Source organism: Neofelis nebulosa, chromosome 7, assembly GCF_028018385.1.
Source record: "Neofelis nebulosa isolate mNeoNeb1 chromosome 7, mNeoNeb1.pri, whole genome shotgun sequence".
Taxonomy (NCBI): Eukaryota; Metazoa; Chordata; class Mammalia; order Carnivora; family Felidae; genus Neofelis; species Neofelis nebulosa.
In genome coordinates this window covers 64,295,260-64,321,659 of record NC_080788.1, presented here as the reverse complement: position 1 = coordinate 64,321,659, position 26,400 = coordinate 64,295,260, and the positions used below count along the sequence as shown (strand labels likewise).

The window sequence follows — 26,400 nt, the reverse complement described above, 5'->3', positions numbered from 1 at the left end:
CCTTTTCGTCGATGATCCCAATGAGAGTAGTGTTCTAAGCCTAAAGCCTAAGTATCTATACTTCTGTCAACGGCCAGTGTAACCTGGTGATGCTGCTGTCTGTTGTTCTTTGTCCATGGAGGATTCCCCATAAGGACTCACGATCACACATACCCCGAAAGTATCCAACCTCTCTGAGACTGCAACTCTATCCTATTATTCCCCTGAGATATAGTTATGAGCTTAAGTGTGTCCCTCCAAATGTTATATGTCGGAATCCTAGACCCTGCTTTCTCAGAGTGTGACTGTATTTGGAGATAGGTCCATGAAAGAAGCAAGTAGGTCAAAATAGGTCATTAGGATGAGCCCTACTCCGGTATGACTAGTGTCCACAGAAGAGGAGATTAGGACCCTGACAACACAGCAAGAGGACCACGAGAAGGACACAGGGAGAAGGCAGCCCACTACCAGTCAAGGAGAGAGACCTCAGAAGAAACCAAACCTGCTAACACCTTGCTCTTGGACGTCTAGCCTCCAGAATTGTGAGAAAACAAATTGCTGTTGTTTAAGCCACTGGTCTGTGGTATCTTGTTATAACAGCCTGAGCACATCAATACATACGTCGTCTATCCTTTCCAGTATCCAACAGTGAAAGCTCCCTAGAAATTCTCTTCTGGCCCCAAGAGGAAAAGCAAAGGAACCAGAAAATCCTGGACAAGTGATAGCTGCTTTAATGGCTCTGACTCTTGATTTTGAAGAAGTGCTGATCCTTTTGTGAGACAAGCGTTTGACTCGGACTCTAAGTGCAACAGTTCACAGATACTTAATTGGGCATCTAGGACACCACCAGAAACAAGTTCCGTATCTTTGGGAAGCCTCATGCATTGTAAAGAACACAGGCTTGGAGTCAACTTGGGTAAGTTACTTAACTTCTAGAATCTTAGTTCTCTCATCTGTAAAATAGCAATAATAATTTCTTGAATAATACTTGTAATTTGTGTGAGGATTAGAAACAGTAACTGTAAAAATTCACCTACTTTTCGACAGAGGAATTGGTACAATAAATAGTAGCTGTTATAATAATAATTATCATTATTTTAAAACAATCTAGCACTGAGCCTGACACCTGCTAAGGTCCAACACAAATTAACCGTCACACTCCTCTTTCCTTCAAGTAAGTTACATGTGAGAGTCCAAGGACTTTAAGATATCTGCAATGCAACCTAAACTTTTAGAGCCTTCTCGCTTTTATGCGGAAATTTGTTTCATCTGCAAACTGACATTTTGGTTCCTTTTTCCTAATCTTTATACATCTGCTATTTTTCCCTGCTTTACCATTTGCGTTGAACCAGTTACCAGGCATTTTTGTCTTGCTCCTGATTTTAAACAGAATGGTATTTTTAACATTTTGCCATTAAGTATCAAGTTTGTTGTAAGGTTTTTTGCAGCTACTCTTAAACAGGTTCAGGAAACTTGCTTTCTTAGCCATACGTATTTACCATGAATGGTTGTTGGCTTTTATCAAATGTTTTTCCTACATGAAGGTGACCATATTTTTGTTTACTGCAAACTTTAAAATGGTGAATTACAATAATATTTTTTCTGATGTTCAACTCACCTCGCATTTTGGAAAACATCTAACTAGGTCGTAACTTATTATATTTTGTTAATATATTTCTGGATTCAGTTTGTCAACATTTTCATTTAGCATTTCAGATCTATGTTCATGAGTGAAAAACCGCTGTGTAATTTTTCTTTCTTATCTGTCCTTGTCTAGTTTCAACACCAGGTTTTTACTCATGTTATAAGATAAATTGAGAGGTTATTCTTCCTTTTATGTTATCTGAAAGGAATTACTTGTTCCTTGGGTAATTGGCAGAATGCACCCCTAAAATTATTGAAGCTAATGTTTTCTTTGTAGATTTTAAATAATTTGTTCAATTCCTTTAGTAGTTACCAGATCATTTAGACTTGTTTTTATCTCCTCTCGAGTATGTTTTAATATACTATTTTTAAGAAATTTATATATTTCTCCTAATTTTTCTAATTTGATGGCATATACAGTTCTACACACTATTATCTTTTTAATAAATATAGATCTGTGGTTTTATTTCTTTTCTCATTCCATTTATTCTTTCTTTCTTCTACTCATCACTTCTGTCAAAAGCTTATCAGTTTTATTAAGCCTTTTAAAGATACGACATTTGTCTTCTTGCACTAGCAGGAACACATTTGTTCATTGTGGTGTTCCCAGAAGCTAGAATCATGTCTGGCATTCAGTAAGTATTGGTTGAATTAAAAACACAAAAACAAAAACAAAACAAAACAAAAAACAAAAAACAATGCATGAAAAAAGCATAAAAAAGAATGTGGATAAGACCAAGTTTTAACAAATATCTGTAGCAGAAAACAGTAACAACCAAATGCATGGGTCTTCTTTTTAAAAAAAAGGAAAAGTAAGTAATAGCTTAAGAGAATGTCCTTCAACCCTTGCCTGATTCTGAACCCCTAGAGGGAAATAGAGATCTTTAAAGATCTCAGACTCATAATAACTTCCTTACAAGTCCTAGTGGTTTAAACGAAGGCAGCTTTATCTTAAACAACACAAGATAGGCTCTGGCATTAGAAACTTATGTGAGATCATAAATTTGCCAATTTTTCTTCAATGCTTCAAATACATGTTAGTATTTGACCTTATGACAAAACCAATGAACAAAGAAAAGAAGAGACAAAGAAAAAACCAGACCCTTAAATACAGAGAACAAACAGGTGGTTGCCAGAGGGGAGGTGGGGGAATGGAGTAGGGGTAAAATAGGTGAAGGGGATTCAAAGCAAATGCATCCTGATGAGCACTGAGAAATGTATAGAATTGTTGAATCACTTTATTGTATGCCTGAAACGAGTATAACACTGTATGTTAATTATACTTGATTAACAAACATCTGATCTTAGGACCTGTAGTACTTACTGATCCATCACTATTTTTCATTTTCTTTTTTAAAAAATTGTTTGCTCTTTCTTTATTTTTGAGAGAGAGAGAGAGAGACAGAGCGTGAGCAGGGGAGGGGTAGAGAGAGGGAGACACAGAACTCGAAGCAGGCTCCAGGCTCTGAGCGGTCAGCACAGAGCCTGACGCGGGGCTCGAACTCACGGACGGCGAGATCATGACCTGAGCCGAAGCGGACGCCCAATCGACCGAGCTACCCAGGCGCCCGGCTATTTTTCATTTTCTAAACTGATGTTGCCGATACGCTGGAAATAAAGGGGCCTTGTAAATGCAGAGACGCAGAGGAAATGTTGAAAGGACAGTGTGTTTTGCACACGTTGCTTAACGCAGTCCTTCAGACACCAGGTTGTCAAATAGAGAAGTGTATGTCGTGGAGGAACTCTCTAGAGATCAGCAATTCCAAACTCTGCGTCTTTGCTTCTACACCACATTGAGTAAGGAGCCATGAGAAAAGAAATCACAGTTTCCTGAACTTAACCCACCGCTCCCTACACGCTCATTTAGTCTTTACATTTACTAGGAGTTTTCCTGCCCTGAGCTGTCTAAGAATCTGATTGAGAGTGTGACCCCATAGCTGTACACAGGACAACTTTGGAGGTTAGCTTGAGGATGTGCTGGCCCAAGCCAGTCTCTGTAAATCCTAACAAAATCCTTATGTCAAATTCTTTTACCATCATTTACAAATTTCTCCCAAAGTAAAGTACTGAGAACAAACGTCAGGTAATCAGTCCTTTAGCACTGGCATTAGGACACCAGACTAGAAGTTAAAGGGTCCGTTCTAAAGACAATGCCAGACAACCTGGCAGAGTGACCGTGATGCAGCCATGCGTGAGCACTTAGATTGAGGAAAATAGGCCAGAAGTAGCCCCATCTCTGCTAATGGTCTGAGCCTGGCCGAGGAGGTGGCTGAAATCCCTGAAGAAAAGGCCCAGCTCTCATGTAACTCAGGTCTGATGTATAATGCAGGGTAGATATGCATAGGTTGTGGGTGGTAGCTGAACATACTTAGAAGAAAGTATAATGTCCTGAAAAGCTTTAAAGATCAAGCGCATTTTAATTTTTATTTATTTTCTAAGTTCAATTATTTATTTTGAGAGAGCACCAGTGAGGATGGGCAGACAGAGGGAGAGATCATCTCAAGCAGACGCCGTGCTGTCAGCACAGAGCCCGACGTGGGGCTCAATCTCACGAACCATGAGATCATGACCTGAGTGGAAACCAAGAGTTGGACACTTAACCAATTGAGCCACCCAGGCACCTTAGGGCATTTTTAAGTATACTAAAAGGAATCATTTGCAAAAAATTATAAGTGCAAAAAAATAAAAATAAAAAATTGTAAGTGCTAGAGATAAGCGTTCTGTGCTTGGAATGATAGATACATGACACAGTTTTGCATGTTAACATTACAACTCTATGCCAGCACCTGCAACACAATAGCTGCTCCATTAATGGCTTTAGGTAAGTGGTGTAAAGAGCAGTGGTCTGGAGTCTGAAACCCTGGATTCTAATCGTGACTCTATCATTAACCGGCTATGTTACCTTGTGGTCTGGCCTGTGTTACCTTCTTTGGGTCTCAGAGTTTTCCTCTGTGAAACAGAAGATAAACTGAATGGTCATAAGATCACTTCCCGTTTGAAATGTCTACATCTCAATTATCGGTGCTACGTGAAGACCAGGTCCCTGCTCCCCAGTGAGAATGTCCTCCCAAGGAATCACAGGGCAGGATCACAAAGGCAAGGAAGGGAATGGGGTTTTCAGCCAACGGAGGCTAGGCTAGTCTAACATGGCTGGAGCACTGTGCTGTCGCAAGATGAGAAAGGAGGGGAGAATGTGGCTAAACCCGAAAATACTCAGAGTGTGAGGGGCAAAGACTTGCAGCTGAAGATGGGCCAGAAGGAGTCAAGCTCATCGTTTGGAAAAATAAAGACTCTAATATTGTGAATGGTGACATCATCCTGTTTTTACAGGACAGTGGATTTCCACCCTTGCTTCACACACTTAGTTAAATGTATATATATACATATTATCCATTTGTTTGTTTATTTATGTGAAAGTGTATGTATTTATTTTGAGACAGAGAGAGAGAGACACAAGCAGCTGAGGGGCAGAAAGAGAGGGCAGAGAGAATCCCCAGCATGATCCATGCTGTCAGCACAGAGCCCTAGGCAAGGGCTCCGTCTCACAAATTGTGAGATCATGACCTGAGCTGAGATCAGAAGTCATGTGCTTAACCAACTAAGCCACCCAGACACTGCTTGTTCATTAATTTAAAGAGAAGTGCCAGGGGCACCTGGGTGGCTCAGTCCTTTAAGCGTCTGGCATCGGCTCAGGTCATGATCTCATGGTTCGTGGATTCAAACCCTGCATCAGGCTCTGTGCTGACAGCTCAGAGCCTGGAGCCTGCTTCCGATTCTGTGTCTGCCTCTCTCTCTGCCCCTCCCCCACTCGTGCTCTGTCTCTCTCTGTCTCTCAAAAATAAATAAGCATTAAAAAAATAATAAACAAATAAATAGAAGTGCCTGGATCCCGCCACTAGACATCTTGATTCAGTGGAACTGGGGGGAGGACTGACATCAGAATTGATTTTAGCCCCTGTGGTGATGCCATCATCTGAGGAAAATCATTTGTTTGGTGCTTTACAGTTCACATACCTTTCAGGGATAAACTTCCATCCTCACAGCCAATGTATAAAGTGGGCAGAATAGGTATCATTATCACCATTCCAAATAGGAGAAAATGGAGTCTCAAAGAAATTACATTTATCCAATTGACAAGCAGCAGAAATGAAAGTCTCAGCCAATTTCCTGAGTCCAGGGCCAGTGCTTTTTCATGTTTTTTCACTGTTGCTCACCTGCCTAAAATGAAAACAGGGGTTAGAATTTATTCCCCAATCCAAGAAAATATTAGAACCAAGGAGCATGCTATGAGGTTAGCAAAAGGCAAGTTAAGACCTGATGAAAAAGCACTTCTTTGAATGGAGTTAATACATTCATGGACCTATGAGCTTGAAAATGTGGTAGATGGGCATCACAGGTTCTGATGAGATTTCAATAAACGCATAGATAAAAGATCCACTCTCTTAACTATTTGAGAGCAGCACAGCATCTTCCCATGAATTTGTCTGAGACCAGTGCCAGACTGGCTACATTACGTTACTGACAGTCTACAAATCATAGTCAGATATACTCAGAGCTGATAGTCTTATCTGCTTCTTGCTTCTACTGCAAAGTCGATTAACCTGGCCCTCAGAAGGAAGGTACAGCACAGATAAGTGACAATCTTACAAATCAGCTACAAAATATGAGGATGTGGTTGATACCACTACCGCAAAACAGGGGCCCCTGGGTTTCATTAGGCAAGCTAGTTATTACATGGCTAACATAGGGAAGGAAACTCACATGTATCAGATGCCTGCAGTGTGGGAAACCTCTATGGGGCCCTTTGCATGTGCTGTGACGTCTAGTCCTCAAGAGAATCCCAAGAGGCTAACATTGTATTATCCCCTTTTCACAGGTGAGGGGAGTCAGGCTCAGAGAGGCTAAACACCGTGCTTAAGCTTACAGAGCTTCATACGGCGCAATCAAAATGTGCCTATCTTCAGAGCTTGCGGTCTTTCCGCTCTGTTTCTCCCACCTACCAAGGGCTAGGAAACCTGATGAAACCTAACAAGCAACTAGCAAGAAGACTTGTCCACTATTAGCTGGCTCTGTCTTTAGGAGGCTGCATCTAAGGGGCTGGAGAGCTGCCTAGCTTCCATCATTAGCAGCAGCACCCCTAACACTGGCAGGAAGACAGGGCACCCAACCTGCAGAGTCTGGGTGCATCTGATCCCGAAACTGACATTTAGGATGTTCATCAGGAGGTAGGAGCGTTTCCTTCACGTGGGGAATCCTGCCTCACTTAGTCACCCTGCTGTTGCGCAATAGATAGGGCATGTCCAATAGCATGGCACGCTAACTGTCAAAATAACACGAGTAAGAATGTTGGCAGCCAGATAGCTGCTAAATAATCAAAACTTCGCTGCCTATTACAAAAGCCAGAGCTCACAGAACTTGCTGCTTTAAGTTTTGCAGGGTGCTAAGGGGCGCCTTGGTGGCTCGGTTGAGCGTCCAACTTCGGTTCAGGTCATGATCTCTCAGTCTGTGATTTCAAGCCCCGCGTCAGTCTCTGTGCTGACAGCTCAGAGCCTGGAGCCTGCTTTGAGTTCTGTGTCTCCCTCTCTGTCTCTGCCCCTCCCCGCCCTTGCTTACACTCTGCTTTCTCTCTCTCAAAAATAAATAAACATTAAAAAAATTTTTTTCTTTAAAAAAAACTAAATAAATGTCAAAAAAATTAAAAATAAATAAAAAATTTTGCAGGGTGCCCAGCTCTAAGGAAACATGTATCATTATACATATCCCTAAACACAACCCCAAATGAGAGATGTGTCATTGGTCCAAGGGACTGGGTGCCAAACCTTTAATGCTTTCACCTTAACACTGAGAAGCCACCCATGAAACGCATACTCTCAATAGCACCAATTAATCCTGATCAAGCACCCCAAACACAGTAGACACATATACAGAAACCACATCCCTACTTTCCACTGTTGAAATGGCCTTGTTCCCACTTTCTCTGGATTCTTCACCACCTTTCAACACAATTCCCACCAGCAGCCGGTCCTTCTTCTTGAAACATACATCTCGTGTTGTGCCCCCGCTCAAAACCTTCTCATTGTTCTTAGAATAAAGTTAAAGTCAAGACCATAGTCAGCAACCCTCCTTCAGCCTGGTCAAACCCACTAAGCTCTACTTTGTCCTTCTATTATTTCCCTGACCACACCTGCCTGCCTTGGGATTTTATCACATGCCATGTCCTCGCCTGAATCACAACCTTCCTCCCACTTCCAGCCCACCACTTTAACTGGGTTAATTTCTTTTTACCCACCATAGTTCTACGTAAATGTCACTTTTTTGGAATATCCAAATTAGGTGTCCCTGTTGTATTTTCTCACAGCAGCCTATTGTTCCACCTGCAAAATAATTATAATTGGAATGTAACGACTAAATATTGAGGTCTTTGGTAAAGTGTGTTGTTCCTACCAATGTAAAATCCATAAGAGCTGGAGAAAACAATCATCTTGTTCATTTCTCTTTTCCTGAGTGCCTTCTACATTAATTGTTCATTCAGTGTTGAACAAATGAATGAATGTGGTTACCCATTCTCTGACTTTGTTTTCTACTAGCCTAAGGATAATCTAAAACAAGTTTCCTTCCAAACTGAGAGCCTGTCCCTGCATGTCAAATTATCGCTCCTGAGTCACAGCATGACCCACTGCACCCGAGCAGATGCTCCCTACCACTGCCATCTTGGGGTCATAGCATCTGCTCTGTGAGAGAATTCTCGTGACACTAACCACAGGCTGAGATATAAGCACAGAGCTCATGTCCTCAGCACAGGACACCACATCATAAGAGGCGAATTCCTTGCCTTACACAAAATTAGCCATTCAATAAATATTTGTTGCATTGGAATCTGAGAGCTGAATAAGACCTATGAAAGAGCCTCACATTTTATCTCAGTTTAGTTCATAATGGAAATATGAGCTATTTAAGAAAACAAGAAAGCAGTATTTCAAACGAAAATGTGATTTTTGCAATACATTGTTTTAAATGTTCATGTTACAAAATTAATGAATGCAAAATTATAAATATGGATTACTCTTTTCTTGTTCCATGTGAAATATTATATATTGGGTTGGCTAAAAACTTTTAAGCCATATTTTTGTTGGGGAGATGGATATTTTTTCTTAAATTTGATAATGCCACACATTTGTGCATGGCAGTTCTCAACTGAGAAATCAACAGCCATCCAAGTTAATTTTTGAGTGAAGAGAAAAATAAAGGTGTTTTTATACATGAAAAAAGAAAGGTTTAGTTTAGGATTTCAAATATTGAAACCTGTTGTTCACACGAGTATATGTATCTTTGCCAAAGCATGTTTCATTTGTTGGTTGAGAGAGTATCTTGATCTTAGTTAGATCTACCTCTAACCTTCCAAATCAAAAACAAAACAAAACAGAGCTCTGAGAGCTTTAATCTCTTTTTATGGAGCAAAGAATCCTATTTCTATCCCAGGAATCTAAAGAACAAGAGTAGGATATAAGGTGTGGGCAGTGTTACAAACAGGCTCCTAGCCCACAGATCTAGCGGTAAGCATGCAAAGTCTACAGATATATCATTGCAGTGCAACCAGAAACAGCACTGAAATGTGGAAATGGCAATTAAGAGCAAAGTGACCACTTTCTTCTTAGTGCATATAATAAAAGTATTTGCCAATCCTGCAGGTAATTGCCAGGTGCTGAAACAATGACATAAGATGACCAGGAAAATGCAAATAAATGAAGGACAGTGCCTACAGGAGTTTAGGCAGTAACCAAGCTGGGTAGATGAGAAACACCAACACATGAATCTTTATGATGTTCTAGTACCCAGAGATCTAAAGTGTTGATGAAGTGTGAAAAAATAAGATCGGTGGTTGCAACAATTCCAGGGCCAGAATTCATGCAGGAAACCATTGAATATATTGAGGGGGAAAAAATATATTAAGGTGCAACAGAAAAAGGTACACATACCCGCGTGCCCTTGTACACACATACAAACCCATGGAACACAAATAGGCCAGCAAGTCAGTGATGCACGACACCTGCGTACAAACCCTCCCTGTTCGGCCTCCTCATCACAGGGAACTCGGCCTCCCTTGTCCTCCCCAGGCAGCAGCCATGCCTGAGTGTCTGCCTCTCCAGGAGGGTGGCCAGGAGCCCCTTCTATTGGTATTCATGGATGTATCATCCTTGTTAGGAACCTGCTGACCTCATGCCTGACATTGTCAGCTGCCAGACCCATCATAATGACAGAAATGATCAACACCTCAGGGTTAGAGACCAGAAAGATATTGATCAAAACTCCTCCTCCTCCTCCTCCTTCTCTCCCTCCATCTCTCTCTCTCTCTCTCTCTCTCTCTCTCTCTTTCTCTCTCTCTCTGCCTTCTTCCTTCCCTGTTGGATACACACATTTGAACACCAGAAGAGTTTCTTTGCCTTTCCTGGAACTATGTAGCCCACTACAGTTTCAGGATCTACCAAGGCAAATTCTTAACAAATTCCTTAACTTTCAGCTTGTCTTCCATATAAAATATGAGTCCCTCTCAGGATCAAACAAATTACGTTAAGCTTTGTCTGCACCACAGTTTCCTTCTACAAGACCATGCATCACACCCACTCTAAGCTCATGTCAGTCCAGGTGTCTTTGCTAGGCCTTGGACGGCCCTGGGTTTACTTTGGTGGTCATGTCAGAGCTCTTGTGCAGATGAAGAAAAAAATGACCATCAAGGGTGAAGATGGGCATCAACACCCCTAAGAAATCAGAGAACAGGAGAAGCTGAGGTCTTATTCTTACATGAAGCTGTTTTTATCATTCTCAGTATAAACAACTGGTTGCTGCCCAAATTACTAATGGGATTATCTGCCATTCTGCCATTTTGATTCAACACTTTTAAGTTTTAGAGGGTTTTTTCCAATCTTAAAGATGGACTTAAAAAATGCAGTTTGTCTTAGGACAGACCACAGCTTCATTAGATTATAATTCAATATTTAAGACCCAAAAAGTTCTGATACTGAGATAAGTAGGTCAAGAAACAAATTGTGCTTCCCATTTTTTCCCAGTTGTGGTCAAACTTAGGCCACCATTCACTGTGAGGACTTGGCTGAATTGCTTAACTACACCAAGCTCAATCTGGCCTTCTTTCAAAACTGGAGATTTCAATCTCTTTCCAATGTCACAGGATGATAAAATCTGTTCACTGTATGCATACAGAGCACTAAAGGTAATTTCAGAAAACATAAAACGTGATATTTATCTTAGTCTTTGAAAATCATGTAGCACAACGAACATGGTAGGAGCATAGTGACCATCTTAGTGCCATAAAAAAATAAAGTGAAAGGCAATGATTACTTTTAGAGCAGAAGAGATGAACGTGATGAAGAAAATGTTGGAGAAGGTGTTCTTCATGTGGCATTTTAATTAAATATTTGAATTTCATGAGTTAATCAATGAATATATCCTTATAAGCATAAGATAGATTAAACAATGCAGCATAGTTCATACACTTAGAGCCAGGCAGTCTTGAGGTCAAATTTCAGCACAAATCTGCTGGCCATGTGACCTTGGGCAGGTCTTTATTCTGCGACTCAGTTTCTTCACCAGCCGAATGGCAACTAAATTAGCTTTTGGCAGGTCATAGGTGCCCCACAAATAGTAGTAACACCCCCAAGGATAAAAAGTGTTGATCTTCTGAGAGTGGCTGGGAGGTAGCCATGGCAGGATAGAGGGGGAAGCAAAGGGTCTCAAATGTAGTCACTCGGCAGATCCCTTCCTCATCACCCTTTATTCAGTTGCTCACCAAGCATTTATTAAAACCTACTGTGTGATAGGAACCATGCTAAAATACAAGTGCTTGTTTTTAATTAAGGGAGCACCATGTATACACAGATAATAGCAGTGCAATGAGTTAAGTGCCAGAAAGAGGGAGTCGGGGCTGCCCCTCAGAAGAAGTGGCATGAGAGCTAGGCTGTGACTACTGGACAGGAGTTGGTCAGGGCATCACAGACATGAATTACATTCCAAAGGATAGGGAATGGCCAGTGCTAAGGAGTGGCTGCAGAAAGAGCGTGGAGACTGGCATGGACTTACATTTGTAAGTTCTGGACTGAGTGCATTGTCTTGTGCACAATAGGTGCTTGGTAATGCATGTGATCACGAAGAGGAAGGAAAGGAAAACTGTTCCAGATGTGGGAGTAAGGTGAAAGAGGCAAGAAGGACTAAAAAGACCAAGATGAATATAATGAGGAGCAGAAGAATGAGCTGAGAGAATAAGATCGACTGTGCTCACCCACAGATGGTGGTGGTGTGGAGGGAACACTAGTCGTGGAACCAGACACTTGCCCCAGGATCCTCATTTAACCATTGGCCATTAACATGGTCTTCAGTAAGTCATCTCCACATCTCTCAATTCCAGCTTCCTCAGCAATAAAGTCAGAGATCTGAACCCACTGAGCTCTGAGATCTCTTCCAGTTCTGTTCTAATTAAAAACACCTGTTAACTTTCTACTCAGTGCTGGGCACTATACAATCCACTGAGGAGCCAAAGAGTAATTCGACATTATGCTGGTTTTTCTCCATTTGTTACTCCCTCATTGCCATATCCATCCTGTCCTTTTCCTGCTGTACCCTGTACTGCATGAATACAACTCCCACTGTACCTCCAGGCACCTTACCTCTGGTTATCTATTACTCTCACACAATGGGAGCCCTTGTGGGAGGTTGGAAATGGCAAGAAAAAGGGTGGCGTATTTCTCCTCCTGCTCCCTCCTTACTTCATCTCTGAGGGGTGACTGTGATCACTTTTCTTCACTAGTATAGCTCCTTCCTGGCAGCCCATCTTCCATGGCTCCAGCCTTCTCTGAGAGTCAGAAAAGCTATTCCTCCCCTTGCCTCTCTAGGCCCAGATCAGCCAATGGCTTCTCAGGTTTGCTAGTGCCAGAGCACCTCAAATTTCTTTAAACCTGCTTTCAATTGTTCTGCATAGTCCAAAGACAAGTAAAATCTGTCATACTGGAATAAACAGCAGCACCAAGCATTTGAACAATTTGACTTTTGCTGTTTTACATCAGTTGACAATTTTTAGGGGATCAGCTGAGTGTGCAAATTCAGAAACTTGAGATACATGCAAGCTCTGTACAAAAAGGCAAATTCTTTGTCTGGAGTGACCAGTTCACCGGGAAACAAAGATTAACCAAACTAACAACTTGTATACCAAATTCAGTACAATTCTTCCTTAACCCTTTGATACTTAACATCATGATTCCCCAGGCTGGGGCAGTTCCCATCTTTCTCCACTGCCACTTATGTTGTCAGAGAGAAGACAGTAGCTTCCCTTGTGGTCTTCAAGGGACAGATGTTCCACCACTCTGCTGTTGATATCACCAAGTTATGAGCAGAGTAGGAAGATGGACATTGCATCACAGAGCCAGCTGTAGCAAGCTAGCATGCAAGGAGAGATGGCAGTGTGGAAATGAGGCCTCTGTTCTGCGTCATATTAGAGAGATCAGCTCTAAGACCTTGAGGCCCTGTGACCTTTTCTCACTAGGACAGAATACAGAACCTTCTCAGAAAGCCATGCACTTAAGTGAAATCATAGGTCAAGAAAGAATCAAGACATTGTCTAAGAGAAATGCATTTTATCAAAACCCCCTGATTTTAGATCTTGGGCAGGTTACTTAAACACTCTGAGCCTCAGTTTCTGCATCCATAAACCCATTAGCAATACTTCATGTGCTCATTGAGAGGATTAAAGGAAATCATGGAAGCAAAGAAGTCTAGGGTGAGGGTGTGCCATGGAATTGGCCTGCAATATGGCAGCTGTTGTATTGCTGGTATTACTCCAATGTACTGGCCTCAGGCAATCTCTTAGAGGGCTAGTTGAGGCTACACCCAAGACATTTGGGATGGTCCAACATGATCCTCATCATTTTCAATCCAGAGAAAATTTGGGTAGCCTCGCGCTTCAGAGGGTTTCAAGGAGTATTTTGAGGGGGCTACAGAGTTGCAACTGCCCCCAAAACACCTCCCACCCAGCGGGGCAAGTCCATGGGCTCCCCTCTCATCTAGCTTGAAATTTTCATCATTAGGGTCACTCTGTGGGGCTAGGACAAATGGGAACAGTAAGCAGGTACCTTTCACTTTTTCTATTAGCTAGTTATCTCTTTTTCTCTCTCTGTCTCTCTGTGTCTCTCTACTTGACTCTCTCTCTCACACACACACACGCGTGCGCATGCACACACACACAAACACACACACACACACACCATCCACCTACCTGCTTACTTGTTTGTACCAGAAACAACCAAACAGTACTGACTGGACCACAAATTTCACTTTTTCCAGCTGTTTTTGTGCCTTTGATGCTATTGCCAACCCTTGCACACTCACCTGTTCTCAGTACGTTACTCAGCACCCACCTCACGGTTAGTAGACTACCACAGTTCTTATATCTTTGCCACTGAATCCACACTCTCTCCTTCCACTAAGAATTCAGGAAGCTCCCACTCACTACCTTTAGTGTTTCTTCCCTTAAATAGCAGAATGTAGGAGCCTAAGGGAAGCAGAATCACCCAATAGGAAGAAAAAAGAAGAAAGGACTCATGAAGGAAAGATCTAGAGCTTCACGGTGAAATTAAACTGATATACTGGTTTGAACGCTTATTTTAATAAGCTTAATGAATTTGCCACTCCAAAAACAATCCGTAGTGTTAATCTTTATCACCTGAAACACAAAGTAAAAAAACATATATTGTGGCAACTTGAAGGGTGAAAGGAGACCCTTGTGGGGAAAGTGTCTTTCATCAATGATACATGCCCTCTCTCGATCATGGGGATTCCCTATTTAACCTCTACATAAAATTGACCTTACCACATGAAGAGTATTAATAGATATCTAAACCCATCATTCTATAGCTCATGCTAAAAATTATAAATGTGTAATTATAAAGTTATAAAATGTGAGCCTGATGGGAATTTAAAAGTTTAATATTATAGTCCTAATTTCTTGAGTCTAATACCTGTGACTAATTTGTCTTCAACAGCAGCACTGGCCTGGTACATAACAGATATGCAAGAGCAGTTCCTTAGCTGAATGATCCAGCAGAGGAAAAGCCAAAGCACACCTCGGTGTCTTGGGACCCTCAGTCTCCTCCCTTGAGCTAGGTGTTACACGGAAATCCAGTGACCTCAACATAAACAATTGTGCATAATCAATTGCAAGCTGTAGCCTGTTCTGGATAGGAAATTAGACCCATTCCAAAGTCAATGGGGGAAAACAAGACACTCCAAGCAAGATGACCATGGGACTGCATGGAGCCTTCTATAATTAGGTGAGTGTTAACTATTTAGAGATATTGGGCAAACAGTTGGAAATATGAGCTCCCTGAGAACTCAGAAAAGATACCAGTAGATTATGTACCTACTTTGGGGCACCATATACAAAGTGATATAAGCATAAAGCCTGAAGATAGATAAAATGACACAGGCAGGCCTTGGGCATAGAGGAAGAAGAGCTTAAAAAGACAAAGCAGTGGTAGGAGGAAGAGACCAGAGTAGGGCACTTCAGTGGAAAGAGTTTCAAAAAGGGGTAAAGGAGCAGTTACATAAAACACAGCTGAAAAGTCAAGGACAATGAATACTCACAAGGAATGGCAGGATTTATAATATGGAGAATCTCAGGAAGTATCCAGAACTGAATTTGAAATCAAAAGACTTGGGCTCAAGACGTACATAAAGTAATTTCTCTCTACATCATGCTTTCTGCTTACTTCTTATTCCTGCTTCCCTCATCCTGTTAGTAAACATGCCATTTGTTGTGTCCTCTTTGGCTCTTCTCTCCGGCATGACCTTTCAGTTCCTGCCCCTTCTTTATTTTTTAAGTTTATTTTACTCCTTTGAGAGAGACAGAGACAGCGTACGCCATGGAGGGACAGAGAGAGAGAGGGAGAGAGAAGGAATCCCAAGCACGCTCCACAATACCAGTGCAGAGCCCGACAGGGAACTCAGACTCATGAACCATGAGATCATGACCTGAGTCGAAACCAAAAGTCAGATGCTTAACCGACTGAGCCACCCAGGTGACCCCGTTAACATGTATTTAAAAGGGATTACAGGCATAAGAAAAAAGATTGACCTCTCAGGTGTAAGTAGCATCTGACTTTTGCAGTGAAGATTCCACAAAACTCAGAGAGCATGATTTTGTAATAGACTTCATTAGCATGGTTTTGTTTTGTTTTGTTTTTCTAGCAATTCTTTAGCAAGTACTGAAGAAGAGAACATACAGGTTAGAATGGCATGTTTATGAACTAGTATGCTGCCCTCCCCAGAAACTCAAGCATTCTAGAGAAGATATTATCCACTGGACTAACTTTAAACCACTTAGACTGTAATTCAAAACCCTACATGATCTGATACCAGCCTATTTCCCCAGCATTCTCTCTAAGCATTCAGTCAATAATCCAACAAACATTTATCAAGCACTTACTCTATTTCGGGCATTTTGTCAATTGTTACATCAAGCAGCCACCAGCCAGTCCTTTTCCATTTAAACATTACCGCTCCCACTCCTTTGCTGACCGGGCTCCCCTCATCGAGAGTGCCTTTGCCCTTCTCTGCACATATTGAAATCCTTCCATCAGAGGCAGCGTGCTCGGCAGACAGGAGCAGGGGCTTTGCAGTCTGCATGTGATTTAAACCCAGCTCCACCACTAGCTATAGCTGTGCGACTTTGGGCAAGTCTCTTAGGCTCTTTATGCCCGTTTCCTCCTCCTTCTGTGTTATCGTGTTAATATGATGAGCAAACATGTAAAAAACGCCCAGAATAAGATGTAAAGGTATTTAGAACCATACCGGAAATCTGGTAAGTATCCAATAAATGTTAAAAAGTGGTAGTGGTGGTAATCATAGTATTATTGGGCATTAGCCCAGAGGAAGATGTGCCTCCTTCATAATACTTTCCACGATAATCGCAGCTCACGATCCAGACTCACACGGTTCTTATGATATATAGTCTGGCATATGTCTTATATTTCTAAATAGATTAAATTCCCTTTGGATGCAGACTGTTCTACATTTTTTTTAATGTTTATTTATTTTTGAGAGAGAGAGAAAGAGCAGGAAAGGAGCAGAGAGGGGGGCGGAGAGAGGATCCCAAGCAGGCTCCATCCTGACAGCAGAGAGCCCGATGTGGGGCTCAAACTCACAAACCATGAGATCATGACCTGAGCTGAAGTTGGACCCTTAACCGACTGAGCCACCTAGGTCCCCCTGTTATATATTTTTATATTTCCCCAACACTCACAAGGACACCCACCACAGTGCCTATTGGTAATAGTAAGGGATACATATATCATATATATAAAGCATATCAGGGGAGCCTGGGTGGCTCGGTCGGTTAAGCGTCCGACTTCGGCTCAGGTCATGATCTCACAGTCCGTGAGTTCGAGCCCCACGTTGGGCTCTGTGCTGACAGCTCAGAGCCTGGAGCCTGTTTCAGATTCTGTGTCTCCCTCTCTCTCTGCTCCTCCCCTGTTCATGCTCTGTCTCTCTCTGTCTCAAAAATAAATAAACGTTATATATAAAGCATATCATATGTAAGGGATATACACATCATATATATCATATATATAATGATATTATATATATGATATATAATACATATATATGATATATATAGTAAGTGATATGTATTATATATCATATATATTAGTAGGTAATGATATATGTTTAATATATATATATATAGGACATATGTACTATATCATTAATATATATAGGATTAATTCAGTGAACTTTAAGGAAAATTCTCTGGATAATGGCAAACCTTAGTTCTTCCATCACCAGGAAACATCAAAGTTTATAACTACCAAAATGGGAGGAAGGTGACTATAGAATCTCCTTTTCAATGGACCTTCAATAATACCCCTGCTTCTTACTAGTCTGTATTGGCTTACTTAGATTCATTCTTGCTAGAGGCTGGGGGACAGACTAAATATTTATAATTCCACCAGTTCACGCCATCATAACACCTTCCCATCATCATGCCTCCAAAATGTGCTTTGTTAAGTGCAGCCTAGCTGGGAGCCAGGCCAAGACCCTGTATCCCTGAACTTCACGCACAGGCATGTTGCCAGGACCAGCCAGGGCTGGCCTGTTTCTGGTGAGACAAAGTGCCATCAACTAAATATGTTGACCAAGCGAAGAAGTGATCCCCACTGCTTCAGAGGTAATCATCAAAGAATGTCAGGAGGAAATGGCCCAAGGGAGCAGAAATGTTTTTGCGCTCTTGTATGGTAGTTTCGCAAGCCAGGGAACAAATGACGAGCTGGAAATAGCACACATTGAGTATTAGTGATAGTACTGGGAAATGCGTTAGTCTGCAAGCTGGACCACATATCTGCCACCCTTGCTTGAGAGGAACCAATTCCTGAAACAGATAAGTTTCCCAGCATGACTAATAATTGAGTGACTATCTTTTTGCCTGCTTTTCCTCTCTTGCTGATGGGAAATGAGGCATCGGTGAGCCCACAGACATGAGGAAGCCCTGATAATCTAAGACACATCCTCCATGGGGCAAGTGCTCTGGTGCAGAAGTGGACACTGTGCATAGCCCAAGGGGTTCACGGTGGTTCCCATGTCTACAGAACTAAAGGCGATAGACCTAACAGCTCCATTCACTTGTGAGTCCTGTGCCAACTCCTGTGGGAACTGACGATAAAAAATAAAGTGCAGAATTTTGTGAATCCCATGTTTCGTTTTCATAAACTGAACTGCTGCAAGGTTAGTCTTGCAACATCATTACATTCACCCAGCTTCATGTCTGTTTCTCATTGTTTCTCAAGTTTGGTTCTTCAGATCAGTAGTTCCATGAACTATTGATAGGAAAACCCAGAAAGAAAGGGTTCAGAGGTCAAATGAGTTTGGGAAACTCATTGAGTGGGAAACTTGAGTGGGAGACAAAGGGGGGATATGGTAGTGCCATCCAGTGGCTCCCTGGACCCCGGGCTCACCCATGGGCGTGGGATGCATGCACACGCAAAGACCACTAGTCAAATTGGTGCTGGGAGAAACTCCAAGAAAGACCCTTCTCTTTGGTGACTTTGGGTGGCCTGCAGGAGCAACCCCCAACCCTCCATACTAAAATGCACTTCCAGTGCCATATGAAATAAATTTAAAAGCTCCCAATAAACTTTTTTCTTATTTATTTATTTATTTATTTATTTATTTATTTATTTATTTATTTATTTATTTTTGAGAGCATGAGCATGCAAGAGAGAGTACAGGGGAGAGACAGAGAGAGAGGGAGAGAAAGAATCCCAAGAAGGCTCCATGCTGTCAGCTCAGAGCCCGATGTGGGGCTAGAACTCACAAATCGTGAGATCGTGACCTGAGCCAAAATCGAGAGTTGGATGTTTAATCGGCTGAGCCATCCAGGTGCCCCAAAAGAAAGCTCCCAATAAACTCTTAAAACTCCTATTTTCCAGGAAAATCCCTGGAATATGGAGCTCTCTAAAAGGCAATCTTAAAAGGAGGTTAAAAATTGCCTGCAAAAGCCTTGCAAAGAACAGCAGCAGATACAATATGATTGCATTGGATGATGATTCAAGGCCATCACCTACTTTCCTGTTCTAAGGTGTTGTTTATAAACAAGAAGTCAACCTTGAATCTATTGGTTGAGAATGTATACTCATTGATTCCAGACACAACTGCGTTGCAGGTTCCCTTCAGTTGAGCAATAACCCAGGGTATAAAGAATTCATTATCCAGAGAAAGTGCTGACTCTTTTGAATGGTATTGGAAGGTGCTCCTTTCCTCTTACCTCTTTAATTATCATTTTAATAACAGTCCAGTAGTCGGCCAAACTCCTCTGCTCAGGCAGGCCCAGAAATGCACGGAGGGGCTGCGGGAAGGGTGGGGAAGGAGGGGGAAAAGACGACTTTCTCCCAAATGAATTCATGGCTCTGCTTCTTCATCACACCTCAACGTGCTCAATGTCATGAACCAAATCCACCCCAACATTTAAGTCACTTTTGGAGCATTTTTGAGACTTAAGGAAGGGCAGGGACCTTTTCAGGCCACTGGGAACTGTCTGGTGGATTATTGCCACAATGCCTGTGGGCCTGTGCTAACTCACTTGGTTAGTTTAAGCTGAGAATTGGACTGGGAGTTGCAAGAGTCAAGTTACAGTTCTTGCTCTGCCACTACCCAGCTATGCTAAAGGGCAATTTCCTTTACCTCTTGGTGCTTCCATTTTCTAATCTATAAAATGAGGTTTAGACCAGCTGATCTCATGGAATCTTTTGGCTCACTTCTAGACACCAGACTATGCTCTATGCAAAAAGGAACCACATCTTTCCTGTTGACTACTGTAAATGCAGCACTGAGTACTCTTGCTAGAACATAACAAGTGCTGAGTATTTTTGTTTTATTAAGGTATAATTGACATAAGTTATTGCATTAGTTTCAGGTGTATAACACAGTGACAATACTTAGATCCATTAGGAAATGTTCATCACTAAGTCTGGTTGCTGTGTTTTACAATATGACCTTGTTACAAAATTGTTGGCGATATTCCCTATGTGGTACGTAACATCCTCCTGTCTTATCTCTTTTATAACCAGAAGTTTATAGCTCTTAATTTCCTTCACCTATTTTGTCCTTCTCCCTACCCTCCCTCCACTGGCAACCATCAGTTTTTTCTCTGTACCGTAAAGTGTCTCTGTTTCATTTGCTCATTTGTCTTTTTAGATTCCACATATAAGTGAAATGATACAGTATTTGTCTTTGTGCGTCTGACTTTTCACTTAGTACAATACCCGCTAGGTCCTTCCATGTTGTCACAGATGCAACATTTCATTCTTTTTTGTGTTCAACAGAGATAGAGATAGAAAGCTAGAGATACATAAAGGATAGATGTAATCTATAATAATATATTATATAGATAGATAGGTAGATAGATATTATAAATAAAGCACATCTGCTTTATTTATTCATCTATCAACGAGCAACTAGATTGCTTCCATATCTTGGCTATTGTAAATAATGCTGTGATAAACATAGGGATGTATATGTTTTCTAAAATTAGTGTCTTCATTTTCTTCTAATAAATACCTAGAAGTGGAATTGCTCAAACGGTTCTACTTTTAATTTTTTGAAGAACCTCCATACTATTGTCTATTCTTGTCCTCTGCCCATTTCTTAATTGAATTGGTTTTTTTATATTGAATTTTATGAATTCTTTATAATTTTGGATATTAAACCCTTGTCAGATATATCGTTTGCAAATATCTTCACCCGTTCAGTAAGTTGCTTTTCATTTCAATGATGGGTTGCAAAAGCTTTTTATTTTTATTTATTTTTTTAATTTAATGAACATACAGTGCAATATTGGTTTCAGGAGTAGAATTCAGTGACTCATCACTTACATACAACACCCACAACACCCAGTGGTCATCACTACAAGTGCCCTCTTTAATAACTGTCACCCATCTAGCCCACCTCCCAGCTACCTCCTTCCATCAACCCTCAGTTTGTTCTCTATCATTAAGAGTCTCTTGTGGTTTGTTTTCCTCTCTTCTCTTTCCCCCCCTCACATATGTTCATCTGTTCTGTTTCTTAAATTCTACATATGAGTGAAATCATATGGTATTTGTCTTTCTTTGACTGACTTATTTTGCTTAGCATAATACACTCTACCTCCATCCATGTTGTTGCAAATGGCAAAATTTCATTCTTTTTGATGGATGAGTAATATTCCATTGCATATATATATCACATCTTCTTTATCCATCCATCCATCAGTTGATGTACATTTGGGCTCTCTCCATAGTTTGGCAATTGTTGATAATGTTGCTATATACATCGGGGTGCATGTACCCCTTCAAAGCTGTATTTTTGTTTCTTTTGGGTAAATATTTAGTAGTGCAATTGCTGGATTGTGGAGTAGTTATATTATTAGTTTTTTTAAGGAACCTGCACATTGTTCTCCAGAATGGCTGCATCAGTTTTCATTTCAGTGTTGGCTGCACCAGCAGTGCAAGAGGGTTCCCCTTTCTCTGCATCCTCACCAACATCTATTGTTTCTTGTGTTGTTTATTTTAGCCATTCTGACAGGTGTGAGGTGATACGTCATTGTGGTTTTGATTTGTATTTCCCTTTTGATGAGTCATGCTGAGCATCTTTTCATGTGTCTGTCAGCCATCAGGATGTCTTCTTTGGAAATGTGTTTATTCATGTCTTCTACCAATTTCTTAACTGGGTTATTTGTGTTTTTTTAGTGTTGAGTTCAATAAGTTCTTTATAGATTTTGGATACTAACTTTTTATCTGAAATGTTGTTTGCAAATATCTTCTCTCCATTCCAGAGGCTGCCTTTTAGTTTTGTTGGTTGTTTCTTTCACTGTGCAGAAGCTTTTTATCTTGATGAAGTCCCCAAAAGTTTTTTAGTTTGATGTAGTCCCATTTATTTTTGGTTTTGTTGTTCTTGCCTCAAGAGACAGTTACTATATATATATATGTGTATGATGTCAAAGAGCTTACTGCCTATGTTTTCTTCTAGAAGTTTTACAGTGTCATGTCTTCCACTGAAGTCTTCAATTTATTTTGAGTTCGTTTTTGTATATGGTAGAAGAAAGAGAGCCAGTCTCATTCTTTTGCATATGGCTGTCCAGGTTTCCCAGCACCATTAATCGAAGAGACTCTCTTTTCCCCAGTGTATATTCTTGCCTCCTTTCTCATTTATTTAATTGACCATACAGGCATGAGTTTATCTAGCCCTCTGTTCTGTTCTGTTGATCTGTGTGTCGGTTTTTGTGCCAGTACCATACAGATTTGGTTACCACAGCTTTGTAGTAAACTTTGAAATCTGGGAGCATTATTCCTTCACCTTTGTTCTTTCTTGAGATTGCTTTGGCTATTCAGGATCTTTGTGGTTCCATTAAAAAGTTTAAGATTTTTTTTCTAGTTCTGTGAAGAATGCTATTGGTATTTTGATAAGGATTACATTGAATCTATAGATTGCTTTGGGGTCAGTATTTGCTGAATGTATGAACACTCAAATAAATAAAATGCTCAGTTCAATCCAAAATAAGCATCTCACTCATAAAAGTCAAGACAATGCTCCTCTTTTCCCTCAATGACTAACATCCCTTTCATTTTTGTTTCAATTTTCTAGATGATGTCCCAGATTGCCTTCTTGCTAGATATATATAGCAGGTGCACTGAACACCACTGTCACCTACCAGAGGTAACATAAATCCTCCAAAAGCACTTTTTAAAAGAATCTTGGAATATTCCAATGTGTCAGACTTATTCACTGATGACAGTGTCATTGTGTGGAAAACACCATTAAAATAGACACTGATGGGGCGCCTGGGTGGTTCAGTTGGTTGAGCGTCCTTCTTCAGCTCAGGTCATGATCTCGCAGTTTGTGAGTTCGAGCCCCGCATTGGGCTCAGTGCTGACAGCTCAGAGCCTGGAGCCTGATTCGGATTCTGTGTCTCCTCTCTCTGCCCATCCCCCGCTTGTGTGCGCTCTCTCTCTGTCTCTCAAAAATAAATAAATAAATGTAAAAAAATGTTTAAAAATAGACACTCATGACTTGTGATTAGAGGTTCAGAGCATGAAGAATCATTCTACAAAAAAACCTGTTACACAAAGGGTCTCACCAGGATAAAAATAGACAGGACTGGCCCAAGGAACATTATAAAGGTCAGGCATTTTTTCATGTATTTCTAAAGTCCCCTTTGTCACCCCTACTTTGAATTCAACAAAGAACTCATCATTTACCGTATTTGCAATTTCAAGCCTTTAATCTCTTATTATGCAATTAAAAACATATGTTAAAGGAATCTCAGACAATAGAAAACAGATGGGGAGATCTTGGCAGGAGGCTTTGGTGGAAGTCAAGGAAGTTTCCCTACCCCTCACGCTCTGTTATACCTAAAACTCACCTCCAACCTAACCTTTTCCTGCAGGAACTTTTCTGTTGCATTGTGTTCCAGTGTTGAAGTGGAATGGGAGGTGGCAGGACACTTAACCAAAAGGAGCAAGAAGGTATCTGGTCTATTCCCATTTTCCTGCCCCACTTGTCCAAAGTCAGAGTCCAGGGCACACTCTGACTCGGCCCTCTCCCCTTCCTGAAGACAATCTTATTCCTCAAAAGGAGTCATGGCCTGCTTTGATCCTAACCTGGCCCCCAAGGCAACCTCAGTTTCTATAGGTTCTTGATGACCCAGTTCTTTGGAACTAACCCCAAAGTGATATGCTGACTCTATCTTTCTGAACAAGGTCCATGGACTGACCCATATTCTGCAAAGAATGAAAGAGATTTCAAATTAGACCTGCATCATAGTATTGGAGATGCCCCAACAAATTAGAAGGCCAGGAAGCGTGAAGCATTAGACTGGGGTACAGAAAATCCCAGCACTGCACACAGCATATTCAAAATCAAGAACAAGAGAACTCTACTGGAGAGTAAAATCTAGGGCCCGAATGTGATTATATGCCTGGTGATGATGGTAACAATGAAAAAGAACATAGCACCAGAAAAAAAGCATTCCTAATGAGACCAATTCTTAACACTGGTTAAACTATAAAATGGGAGAAGACAAGTTTTATTTTTCCTATAAAATCCACACTAAAGTAATCATTGAAATACTAAATGTAACCCAATGTCCATGAAACTATGGCCACTCACCAAAAAAATACAACAGAACTCATATGTATCTTAATATGATCAAATTTATTGTAATTGAATTAAGTGACAATACTAAGCTGAACTGCTCAGTCTTCTTAGCTTGTGACTCATGGTGGTCAAATTGTACCTAAAGTAATAAAACACAACAGTGGCTAAGAAACCTTGATACTATTTCATTTGTCTAAATCCAACTCCATATCCATACCCCCAGATATTATATAAAATGTACATTGCTTTATTTTAAATCTCCATCATTTTATGACTTGTTACTATGTTCATATTTTAAAATAAAATAAAATAAAATGTATTGCCTGAGAATTTTTGAGGGGTTATAATTTTCTTTGGTATGGGCATTGTAATGTAGTATTTAAGAAAATTAGCACTGAGGTCAAGTCAGCCTGGGTGTGAATGCCACTTTATATAATGTGTGAGCCTGTGCTGAGAAGTTACTATACCTCTGCATGTCAGTGTGCTCTTCTAGAAAATGGTTACCATAATTGCTATGACTGAGTATACCAACCCATGGTACATAAGGGCTGAAGCTCAGAGAATCTCAGAGCTGAATGAGGTCTCCCATACAATTTTCTGATCATAGTTGTACAGATTATCCCTGCTTATACTGACTTTTTAAAAATCAAAATTTGAGTGATAATGCTGAGGGAAGTATAAATGTGTAATCAGGATATCAGATGCGAGAAGTGTTGACAACGAGGGAAAAAAAATCATTTAAACTGCTTAACCTATGCTGGTCTCAACATGTAGAGACCAATCCTATTTCTGAAGACTTTAGTCTACCTAGGAGCTCTTTGAATGTCTAAAAAGCTAAGCAGTGTGCTTATTAACATAGGTAAATTCTGACAGTTATTATAGTTTTTATCCAGTTCTATTTATGATCACAGCTAATGATTTCAGCTCACAAGACCTGAAAGAATGCATATACCAATCATTTCAAGAAATTTTAAAATGTAAAAAAAATCTATTTTTACATGTGATGAAAATGAGGTTCTGAGATGCTAAGTAATGTACTCTAAGGTCATGAAGAAAGTTAGAGGTTTCAGACAAGAGCAAACAAATGCAATGCTATTTTGCAGAACAGTGGGACTATAGCATCAGCTCTGCATGACTTGATGGATTATTATTCCAATCAATGAAATTTGAATCATTACTCTCTTTGAAAAAAAACTAGCAACTCTTTAATTTACCCTATGGCAAAGGGTCCTCAGTAACATATCTGGAAGAAAAATAACTAAAGGTCACTCTAAGCAATAAAAAAATTAACACAGTAGTAATGAAAATGATGATGATGATGATGACGATGACGATGATGATGATAGAAAAAATAAAGGAATGCTAGTATTTCCTCACACTTTTTCCAAGTGATTTTGTGGAATCTCTTTCACTTAACATCTCATAAAAAATAGATAAATATAAAATATAAGATATTCATCTCCCAAGAATGGGAGCTGGAATATTCCACTCAACAGTGAGATCTCACATGCTGTACAAATACAGGAGCAAATCATGGCCACTAATATGTTTCTCAATTTTGGCAAGTATGCAAGTGTTTTATGGATGTGGTCATCGAAAAGTCATTGTTCATATGAGACCAGAATCCTGTGACCACTACAGCTTTGGTAACAAATCTCTATCAGGACAATACCCCTTGCTGTCCACTTTATGGAAAATGATTGGTTTATGACTACTGAGTCTATACTGAGATAACTTTAGAAGATATTTTTCATACTGGCCTTGCAACAAACTCATACTTTAATAAGCAAGGGCCAGGACCTCAATCTCCCCCAAGATTCTTCTGGCTCCACCAGATGCAATTACAACATATTCATTCAGTAAACATTGATTACGTGCTGATGACTTGTCTAGTACTGTGTTCTAAGCCATCAGAGGTGCCAGGAAATGAAGACATGGCCCCTCTTGAAAAAGAAACTAAACATCATGGACTTGGAGCCACATTCTACATACTGCTGACCTTCTCTGGACTCCCTGGGCCAAGAGGACCCTCCAAAGGTTCACAGCGTCCTGGTGCTGATATTCACAGATGGTAATCATAATGCTCAAATCTCT

At 40.6% G+C, this 26,400-nt stretch overlaps 2 long non-coding RNA genes across 7 annotated transcripts in view; one reads left to right on the top strand and one right to left on the bottom strand.

Annotated features, from left to right (window-relative positions):
* Window positions 1-26,400, bottom strand: part of LOC131516774 (uncharacterized) — a 134,719-nt gene that overhangs the window by 73,238 nt on the left and 35,081 nt on the right. For 5 of the 6 annotated variants that reach the window (XR_009264231.1, XR_009264230.1, XR_009264229.1 and 2 more), the window contains exons 1-2: window positions 16,109-16,328; window positions 5,638-5,841 (exon numbers count right to left, since the gene is read on the bottom strand). This is a non-coding gene — a long non-coding RNA (uncharacterized LOC131516774). Of the gene's footprint in view, window positions 1-5,637; window positions 5,842-16,108; window positions 16,329-26,400 lie in introns of those variants that run through there. The other variant, XR_009264233.1, reaches the window with a different exon arrangement.
* Window positions 312-24,684, top strand: LOC131516775 (uncharacterized). Its single transcript, XR_009264234.1, has 3 exons — window positions 312-895; window positions 14,667-14,954; window positions 23,597-24,684. It is a non-coding gene; the product is annotated as an uncharacterized LOC131516775 (long non-coding RNA).